This window comes from Balaenoptera borealis (assembly GCF_965194805.1).
Source record: "Balaenoptera borealis genome assembly, chromosome: 10".
NCBI classification, from domain to species: Eukaryota; Metazoa; Chordata; class Mammalia; order Artiodactyla; family Balaenopteridae; genus Balaenoptera; species Balaenoptera borealis.
Window position 1 is genome coordinate 100,006,089 of NC_138874.1, and position 10,922 is coordinate 100,017,010.

The 10,922-nt window shown below is 47.8% G+C and overlaps 1 pseudogene across 1 annotated transcript; it reads left to right on the top strand.

Annotated features, from left to right (window-relative positions):
- The first annotated feature begins 5,640 nt into the window (after nt 1-5,640).
- On the top strand, nt 5,641-9,097 carry LOC309635619 (oxaloacetate tautomerase FAHD1, mitochondrial pseudogene; annotated as a pseudogene). The gene has a single exon. The product of its transcript is annotated as an oxaloacetate tautomerase FAHD1, mitochondrial pseudogene (transcript).
- The last annotated feature ends 1,825 nt before the right edge of the window (nt 9,098-10,922 follow it).

Sequence of the window (10,922 nt, forward strand, 5' to 3'; positions counted from 1 at the left end):
AGAAATCACAAGAGGTAAGAGTTTCTTTTCTACTTTTTCAAATGACTCAGTGACTCAGGGGAGAAGAAAATGTACATACTTTTTAAAATGATAAGTGAAACATGAGTACACATAATGTCTATACACACACCTGCATACAAAACCCGTGTGTGTGTACATGTGCATATATACCTGTCTGATGCTTGATTTATTGTTATATTTTTTCTCAATAAAGATACTGTACGTTCTAGATTATACCAGCCCAGGGTAAAAGTAGGGTCTTGATGATAGTGACAAATAAGAATTTCTGTCTCTACCTCATGTGTTCTATGGAGACGCCAGCATCCCTTAAAGGACTCATGAACACGTCTGCTCACCTCCTGGTAACCCAAGGCATCTGCCATCTCTGCCACTCTGGTTTTCCCATCTCAGGGATGCCAAGAGTGGCGGCTCTGCCTCCTGTCTTCTGGCTGCCCCTGCTGAGCCGTCTGTGCCCGGCTGACCAACACCAGGAGGCAGAGGATGATGTCTGCATCCAGGGGCTGCCTTCGGTAGCACCTGAGTCTGCCCAGGGTTCCAGCAGTTTTCATTTTAATGGCTCTGTAATTTTACCTTCCGTGGCCAAGATTCACGTGAATCTTTGGGGATTGGGCAGGGGGATGATTTGATGGGCGGCTGTATGGGAAGCCCCTTCCCATCCTGACACTGGCTTATTCTGTTTGGAGAGGATGTGGGCAACTCTGCAGCTCTTCTCCTTTCCTGGACTCCTTGTTTCTTCAGGCAAAGTCTTCTTGCCCTGATGTGCCTGAAGTCTAGGATGAACATAGTTTATTGGACATGCTTACCCACTGAGGACTCACATGATGGATTTCCAAATGGGCTCCAAAGCCAGCTGCTTTGGTTTGTACCATTTATTAGCTGGGTGATCCCAGCCACATGGCTTCACCTCTTTGGGCCTTGTTACTCATCTGTAAAGTGGAGATTATAGTACCTACATCATAATATTGCTATGGAGATTCTCTGAGTTAATATAAATGAAATGGTTAAAAAAAGTGCTAGGTAGATGGTAAGCACCTAGGTCAAAAAACAACAACTGTTATTTTAACTTCAGGCTCATTCTCCTGTTTTTTAGATTATGCTTGATTGGAAAGTTCTAATCGACATAGACTCCTCATGGACTTCAAAGGGTTGAAAGATGAAAACAGAGGAAAGCCATTCAAATAGTGCTGATCATCACAACTACCCAGGTTTGGGGCTACTTTTGAGGACCAATGGCTTGGCTAGACCAACTTTCCTTCTTGCTTTCCTGTGTCCTTCCTTAAATATTTTTTGGACAGAACAGACTTGTTTCATGTTCTCACTGAGCTCCAGTTCTTATAGAGAAGGAATAAAAGGAGAGAAAATAATTGGGAGAATGGGAGAGAAAAGAGATTCATAGGGTGGGCAGTGGTGTTGGGCATACAAGTTTTGGAGTCTGATAAAGACTGTTCTTGTCATCTCTAGTGTGACCTTAATTGCTTAGCTATTTAGAACTCAAGATCTTTACAAGGGGGTTACTATCTACCTATCTTATGGGGTGGGGGTGAGGATTAAAGGAGAGAACTTATATGGTAGCTACTCAATAAGTATTAATTTCATACCTCCCTCCTGTCCTTACCCTAACAAGATAAAGCCAAGGTCATAAGTTGCCTGCCCATGACATAGACCTTGGAAGAATTCAGAAGCCTTCAAAAGATTATTTTAAAAGAGTTTATCTAGCAACACTCATTCCGTAATGTTTTCCCTTAATAGATTTTTTTTTTTTTTTTTTGTCTTTTAAAGCAGGGGGCTCGTCTGAAGCAGGCACAGGTGAAATCTGCCAATGGTAGTTGGATCCAAAGATGGCAGTTCCATCACCTGGAAACTGACTTCTTCTGACTGCTGGTGTTGTGAAATGATGTGGGCAATTGACACATTTTGTCACTTTCCATCTGCTCCTCGCTCTCCCCCCCTTCGTTGGTATTTTTGGAAGAATGGTTAAGTACATCAACCTTCAAAAAAAAAAAAGTAATTATTAAATCTTTCTTGTCATCAAGATGTAGTGGGGTTGTGTGTCATGCATAACTCTTGGCAGTGTCTAAATCTGGATTTTAGAAACAAGATGAATTTTTTCCTTGGTCCTTTTTTTTCCTTTTAAAAAAGTTCAGCTTCTGCAGGAGCCTCATGGTTACTTTCCAGAGCTTGTCTTGATTTCATCGGTAACAAAATGACTTTCCCATTTTGAACAGCTCTGCCGAGGTCCACCAAACCACACAGAGCTGGGTGGTGACTACAATGAGCTTTGCCACTTACAAAAAATAGTTTTTTGGTTTATTAACTTTTTATGTCTGGAGCCTAAAACATGGAGCTTCAGCAGTATGCTCACGTGAGCCTGCTGGCTGGTTGGGCTGCTGGGTGAATGAAACGGTGCTTAAGGGGGTTACTATGGAGAAGTAACTACCGCCATTATTGAATAAGCTCACCCTGTGTGAGCAACTGGAGAAGTACTTTAGGTGCCTTATTTCCACTGAGACGCTCCAAAACCACAGCTAGTACTTATCGAGTGTTTACTGTGCATCAAGTTGTGCTCAGTGATTTTATAGCATCTCATTTGATCTTCATATCTTCCTAGGAAGTGTAATTACCTAGTGAGGATGCAAGTGAGAGTGACTTGACTCAGCTCTCTTCAATTTCCAAGCTAGTTTTATTGGATGATGAAACTGAAAAAAAAAAAAAAAAAAAAAGTCTTTGGGATAAATCTGGATAGCTTTAGGCCTGGCTGTATCCAGGTGCTCAAATGATATGATCAGACCTCTCTCTCCTCATACTGCTTTGCCTTCCTTCATATTGACTTTGTTCTCAGCAGAAACTCTCTACGAGGTAGATGGCCACCAGTGGCTCTGGCTTATATCCTCCCAGCGTAGAGACCCAAGTAGAAAGAAAGTGCTTTTGCTCAGTGGCTCCAGCAGCCACTCTGAGTGTACTGCATTTGGTTGCATGCTCCAAAGGTAATCTTCAAACCTGAACCAGGGAGGTAGACTAGATTGAGTGGCCAGAGCTGGGTCATGTGCTTATACCGGGTCCTTTGAGGGGAGGAGTAATGTCCACCCCATCCATAGCATATGGACTGATACTGGGAAGGGATGGTATTCCCAAAGAAAATTGGGGCCCTTTAATCCAAAGAAGACAAAATATCAGGCATCCACCATGGTTCTATTATTGGGTCCATTTCATAGATGAAGAGACTGAGGGTCAGAGAATTTGTATAATTTAAGATCTCCCCACTGGGAAGTGCCGGAACTGGAATTTGAACACTCAGTCCGTCTTCCTTCCATTATTTGGCCTATTTTGGGCCTGACCAAATATATTACAGTCCCTGACTCAGGAGCACCTCTTGCGTCTTTCCGCGGGCTTGGCTTCCTACAGGTTAGTGGTGAGCAACTAGAGCCAGTTGTCAAACAAGAAGTAATCCAGTTACACAGGTGGAAGATTAGAAAAAAGCTCTGCTGTGTGCTGTGAATCTGATTACTGTACATGATGAATCTGCCCCCAAAGAACCTTGGCAGAGCGGACAGGCACAGAGCGAGTTCCTTGGGAAGCAGGGAAGGTGCATGAACTTGCCACCCTAATATGTCACTAGGGAGGCTTCTGCTGGGCTCTGTTCTCGGGTGCATAGGAAACATGAGGCAGGTGGGCTGATTCTGCTGTCCTCGCGGTTGGGGTTGGCAACTCCCTGCGGTTGAACCAGGACCACTTGCTCCGGACACTGAGCAATCACCAGGAAGGAGATCTGTGGGCTCCCAGACCACCCTTCCACAACCTGCAGTGTTGTATCTGCAAGTGTTGCATGGGAACTTCTGGTTGCACAGGAGAGGATTCAGATGGGATATACACAGCTGTAGCATTAAATTCCAGAGAGCACATGGTGAGAAGTGTATTCCGTCCCCTGTTCTCTATCAGTCCTTCTGATCCGCATCTCCCCAAGACTTTGTCCTTGATGTAGACACATCCCAGCATCAAATCACCACTCTCTCATTTCTTTCTAACACTAGCAGGATGGGCCTCACGCTCAGAGCCTTTGGCAGGCAATAGCATCCAGCTGGAATTCCATGGCATTGCTTTTGTTTTTATTGTATTTATCTTTATGGTTTCTTTCCATTATGGCAGGTGGCACTGGTTTTCTACTTATGATAGGCACATACATTTTGTGCACAAAATACATTTCTTTTAGTAAAAGACGGTGAGTGGGTTGAAAGAAAACGTTCTTAATTAGATGTGGCATATGTATCAGTCAGAGTTCAACCAAATAAACAGAGGCAGTAGGAGATATGTATGGAGATTTATTGCAAGGGGCTCACATAGGTGTGGGCCTGGCTAGGTGAGTTTGAAATCCATAGGTGGGTGGTTGGAGAGGGCAGGCTGGGCTGAACCTGCTTCCACAGGGGAATTCCTTCTGCTTCTGGGAAACCTCAGCTCTCAAGGTGTCTGAACTGATTGAATCGATCCATCCAGATCATCTGGGATAATCTCCCTTACTTAAAGTCAACTGATTACGGACTTTAATCATATCTACAGATGCTTTCACCTAGATTAGTGTTTGATTGAGTAACTGGGGCTGTTGCTTTGCCAGGTTAACACACAGGATTTTCCACTAGATAGCAGCACAGGTGACACAGCCTAGTGGGGGTTGTGAAGGAGGTAAGTCAATGATGCGCAGTTAGTACCTGAGCAGGTGGGGCAAATGGCTAGGATATTTAAGTCCTGATGAGGGAGCGGGGCGTTCATGCCGGAAGTGAGACTTTCTGGGCTTGGTGATGGTATTTTAGCCATGTGGGGGTTGGCAGGAGCGGTAGGAGGTGGTGCAGGGAGAGCAGAGCACAGCAGCCTGCCTTTTGGGCCACCTTCTCTTAAGCACATTTTCTATGGAACCAGCTTCTGTTTGCCTCTCTTTTCCTAATTTCGCCTGTTCAGCTTAAGAGAGGTAAGTTTGGTCTTTTTTTTTTTTTTAACATCTTTATTGGAGTATAATTGCTTTACAATGGTGTGTTAGTTTCTGCTTTATAACAAAGCGAATCAGCTATACATATACATATATCCCCATATCTCCTCCCTCTTGCGTCTCCCTCCCACCCTCCCTATCCCACCCATCTAGGTGGTCACAAAGCACGGAGCTGATCTCCCTGTGCTATGCGGCTGCTCCCCACTAGCTATCTGATACTTGGTAGCGTATATATGTCCATGCCACTCTCTCGCGTGGGTTTCTTCTCAGAAAAAGTCTGCAGGCCCGGTGTGGGGCTGCTGCGGACCTGAGGGCCACCTGAGAGGCAGCGTCGGCTGGAGAGCTGCGCCGGAGCCTCCGTCTCTCTCCGGGGACCAGGCTGCGTCCCCAGGCCGGGCAGCGCCGAGGGAGCCACCAGACCGCGGCTCCCAGGCACCGAGGGCAGAGTCAGGGGGAACAGCGCTCCGAGGTAGTCGGTCCTCTCTGGGCAGCTGTAGGCGTCCGATGGCCGGCCAGGCGGCGTCCACGTGACGCCGGGGGCCACGGGCAGGAGCGTGGCTGCCGCCAGGCCGCCATCCCGCTCCTGAGGGTGGGGGGTGAGCATCGTGTGCGCGGGCGGGAGCCGCGCGGCCCCTGGCGGGGAGATGCAGAGCGCCCTGCAGGGAGAGCCAGCCGGAGCTCTTCCCTGGAGCCTCCACCGCCTGCGCCCGCCGGTCCTCGTGCCCACCTACGCGTACAGCCTGCACGGGGAGCTCGAGCCGCGGGTGGTGATGCGCAAGTGCTTCTGCGCCGGCCGGGAGGCCGCGGCCGTGGACTGCGTGGCCGGCTGCGCTCTGTGCTTGGACGTGACCGCCAGGGACATGCAGGAAGAGTGCAAGAAGAAGGGGCTGCCTGGGACTCAGGCCAAGAGCTCCACGGCCTCCTGCCCCGTCAGAGTGTTGGTGCCCAAAGAGAAGATTCCTGACCCTCAAAACCTGAAGCTCTGGCTCAAGGTCAATGGCTAATTCAGGCAGGCGGGTGAAATATACTTCATGATTTTTTTCCATCCCCCTACATCATCAGCTACGTTTAGAAGATAATGACCTTGGAAGAAGGAGATATTATCTTGACAGGGACGCTAAAGGGAGTGGGACCCGTTAAAGAAAACAATGAGATCCAGGCTGGTATACAGGGGGTCGTCAGTGTGAGATTTAAGGTGGAAAGGCCAGAATATTGAGTCTATACAAAGCACCCTAACTTCTTAACAGAAGTTTCAGGGGAAAAGGGAACAAGACAAAAGCAAGAAAAGGTTATTTAATTAAATGTGATCCTTTAATAAGAAACCAATCTTTAAAAATGACTGGATTGCTATGCCTCAACTCAAGGAAAAACCTGATCTAGAAGACCTGGGCTGGAAATGGAAATGAGGAAGTGTCTTCTAGGAATCAACAAACCAAATGTTCAGAAGACTTACTTTCCTTTCCTAGAGCTGGACTGGATAAGACTTTTCACTGGGTCATTCTGGGACCAGGTGTTCAACACTTAAAATCTGCAAAGAAAGCAGAAAAGCACATTTCATCAGTGTTTCCCAAATTTCCTTGATCATTAAAATCATCTGGAAGTATTTGTAAAATTAAAATTTCCAAATTACTGGCCCATTCCAGGCTCCATATATTAGTTAATGGAATTAATCTCTAGCGCTCCAAGTGATTCTTATCATGGAAATGTGGGAAAACACTACATAGTCAGTTAATTAAAAGTTTTATTTAATAAGTGAGCAATTATTGAAGACCTCACTCATTTGCTTAGGGGGTGTATTCTGGCCCATAGATTCTGGTTTGGGGATAATTTTGAAACTTGTTTCCCAAATAAATACCCTGTCTTTTGTTTGCTCTGCCCCCCCCCAAAAAAAAAGAAAAAAAAAAGTCTGCAAAAGTGTAGGACTCCAATCATATAACCAGATGGTGACTGTGATTCTCATAAAGCCTCCCCTCATCACCAGTGACACCCCTTTACTAAACTCTTCACTGTCAGATGGACTTCATCTTTGAAGCTCCGAGGTGGCCCCATCCAGTGATAATGGTCATTGAATTGGAAATGTAATTACATGATTATTAATCAAATTTTTTTCCTCCAGATTGAAGAAACAACTGAAAAAGTCCATGGGGAACTTCTTCTTGTTGTGGCAATTGGGAAAGGCTGTGGAACTTGCACTTAGATGAGAAGATTGATTCCAGGTGAGTTTCCTGGGGATGCGAGGGGAGGGGAGGGCAGTTGGTTTCATTTTTTAAAGACCAGAATTTTCTGTTTCCTTTGGAGGCCTTAATTAAGTTTCTGGACCATGAGCCGTGCCTTCATAGAACACAGAACTGATCAGATTTCCCGTGCTTGACCCACGGAGCAGTGATGGTAAGTGAACGTCTTTGCTAACATTCTGAGATTGACATTGTGACAAGTGAAGTGTGGCCTGGAAATCTCTCTTCCATCACTGCGAATGTACAGCGTTTGTCACGGTAATTGCCCTGGTCTAGTCCTCCTCCCAGAGCTTCAGAAGCAGGAGTTCCCCCTCTGGTGACCAGAGGAAGGACTGGATCACTTGGATCACTTTCTAACATTAGCCACAAAGCGATGGGCGGGTTTGGGTACCTGTTTCATGTTCACTGGTATCTGAACGGCAAATCATATTCTGGGGATCCCTAGGGGAAAATTGTCTTACTTAAGTCTGTTGAGATAAGAGGAAAAAGCATATTGCAACTTTCTTTTCCGTGGCCTAAAATCTTCAAGTTTGCGGATGACATCCAGCCAGGTAAATAAGGTCTCATTTCAAGGGCCAACCTCACCTGAGTGGTAGGGGCTGCCTGAGGGCAGGGAGGATGCCAGGCCTTCCCTAGGCCCAAAGGGGAAAGTCCTGAGACTGTTACTGATGTCTGTCATGGGTGGTGGGCATGGGGGTAAGAGTGGCCCGGGGACGAAACCACAGAATGTAAAGATTAATATTTAGATTAAGGTAGAATTTCTGTGCCTTTTCCCTCTCACTTAGATTGTAAACTACTTGAGGGCAGGGTTTGGGAGTCGTTCATTTATAGTGCAGGTGACTGCTTCTTTTGGACAGCCTCTTCTCTTGCCCTCTGCATGCTTTAAACACGGAGCAACTCTATCATGCCCACCTCCCTCCAGAAGCCCCTCTCTGCCCCTGCCAAGGCTATCCACAGGCATCGGGGAGGGGATTTTACTGAATGTCTTGTCCAAAGACAAGGAGTTCCATTGCTCACTCTCCGTGTGACTCTCCTCCGGGTTATTTTAGGACTTGGGCTTGGCTGTATGGGGTGCTAGCTTGACTCGCAGGGCTTAATCCCATGGGAGTTGATTTTTTCTTATAACAAGGATTCTGGAGGTGGGCTTCCCAGGGGCAGCAGCTCCACCTTGGTGGAGGTTTGCCTGGCTTCCTCTGTCTTCGTGCTCTGCCGTCTCTAGCACATGGCTTTCATCCTCAGGCTTATCATCTCCTGGTAGCGAGAGGACTGCTTCCCCTGCAGGCCTCAGGTCGCTATTCCGGAGGAAGGAGGAGAAGAGAGGGGAGCATCAGGCGCGTTGCCAGTTGAGCCGGTCCCTTTTTTATCAGCGGCCAGCCGGTTTCTGCTTCCATGCTTCCACCTCAGCAGCCAGAATTGGGTCACGTGGCCGCTTCCGGCTGCACGGGAGTCTAGAGTGTTTCTGGGTTTCAGCAGGAAGGGCAGAGCACACACTGGCAGGCAACCAGCCAGGATAGGCACAGCCTCCCAGCCACCTCCTCATCTTGCCTTTGTGGCCTGAAGACATTCCCCACACCTCCAACCATGTTGGTTCCAGACTCCCCTTCCCACCCCAAATATTCCCCCACTCTGGGGGCTCATGGAGGTGCCCTGCTCAGATCTCCCCACTCCGGGGGGTCATGGAGGTACCCTGCTCAGATCTCCTTGCTGGGGCACGGGGAGCACAGCAGTTGCACAGCCTCAGCTGCCTGCCTTTGGATTCCCCGCCACATTCATGGTGAGACCACATTTCCCCTGGGTCCACCCAGCCCCTGACTGAGTGCAGCAGGGTCACTAGAGTTGGCCATTCCTCCTCAGCGTGGGACTCTTCTAACAGACAACCTTTTCTCAGAGCCTTTCCATCGGCCTGGCCAAGGCTTTCCCGGAGCTGCCCTGAAGTCTAATTTTCCCTCCCCCCTCCCTCCTTCCCCCCACACCACCTCCTCTCCTGGGGGTTAGGCCTGCATCATGGTCTGAAGGCTCTTCTCTCCCCTCCTGCTTCCTGCCCTTTTATCCTTTACAGGCATTTTCCCTAAATAAACCTCTGCTCATCTAACGCTGTCTTGTTGTCTGCTTCTCGGAAGGCTGACACTGACTTGCCTCCCTTCCCACATATTCAGAGCCTTTCCCTTATCTGGAGAAATTTCACTCTCTGTGATCTCCAGTTTGCAGTGAGAGGCACATAGTTTTCCTTGTAACCTCTTCATTACCCCTTGACTTCTAAAGAAGGTAGTGCCCGAGGTGGATTCTTCGTTTGAATTCTTTTACGAATATTTCCCTTGCCACAAAATGAATCAGTCACATTTATTGAGAGTTAGTTATGCGCCAGGTCTCGTTTTAGGTGCTGGGGGAGACTAAGATTTATCAGTCTGGGTCCCTGCCCTGCTGGCGTTCGCAGGCTAGTGGATTTAGGGAAGAGCCTTGCTTTTTCATTGGAAGGGGGTGTGCCCTGTCCACCTGCAGTCTCTCTAAACCCTGGGGTCCTATCCAGCATTTCTACCTCGAGCCTCTCTGCCACTTTCCTGGCAAATTATAGAAGAAACAAAGCAGCTGTTGCCCCTGCGACCAGTGCATCAAAAGTCCAGGTAACACGGGCTTGGTGTAACCATGGCAACCTTAATGGGGCACAATGACCCAGCATAAATCCAGCCCCGAGCTCACTGTAAAATGTGAGGGAGCTCTGTCTCCACTCCAGACCGTTTGGAGGGAAAGGTGCCTTGCTCTCCGTGAGTGCCTAACAGGTTTTCCTAATAAAACAGCAGGAGGAGCAGGTGATGGTACCCTCAGAGTGAAGAAGAGCAGGAAGCCCTGTTGTTAGTGCAGGATGGTTTTCCGTGGCCTGTGAACTGGGTTGATATATTCATCTGGCCATTTATTTACGTGCTCTGGATCTGTCTTGGGCTTGCTAAATAAAGCCAGATGGGCGCTCCAGCCGTGGAAGGAACATGGGACATCTTATACGCAAATATGCATGTACATGTGCACACAGTGCCATGCATGTGGATGAGGCAGAACCGCCTTGTGCATAATTCCTTACATCTGTCTGTTGTCTCTTTTCACCTTGCATGGCTGGGAATGGCTCCACTGCTATGCCTACTGATGCCAGTGATACATTTTCTGCTCCCTTTGCTGAAACCCGCCTTCTTCATAGCCTCCAGGTTTTGCCCCAGGTGTCATGTGCTCAGAGTGGCCCTCCCTGGCTATTGTAGCAAGCCCCCAGCCCCCAGTGACCCTCTCTTCTATCACTCTGTCTCCCCCATAGTCCTTAACCTTTTCTCCATCTAACCTTGCTCATTTGTGTGCTGTTTTTTTTTTTCTTAATAGATCTTTATTGGAGTATAATTGCTTCACAATACTGTGTTAATTTCTGTTGTACAACAAAGTGCATCAGCCATATGCATACATATATCCCCATATCCCCTCCCTCTCGAGCCTCCCTCCCACCCTCCCTATCCCACGTCTCTAGGTCATTGCAAAGCACCGAGCCGATCTCCCTGTGCTATGCTGCAGCTTCCCACTAGCTAACTATTTTATATTCGGTAGTGTATATATGTCGATGCTACTATCACTTCGCCCCAGTTTCCCCCTCCCCCGCCTTGTCCTCAAGTCCATTCTCTATGTCTACGTCTTTATTCCTGCCCTGCCACTAGGTCCAT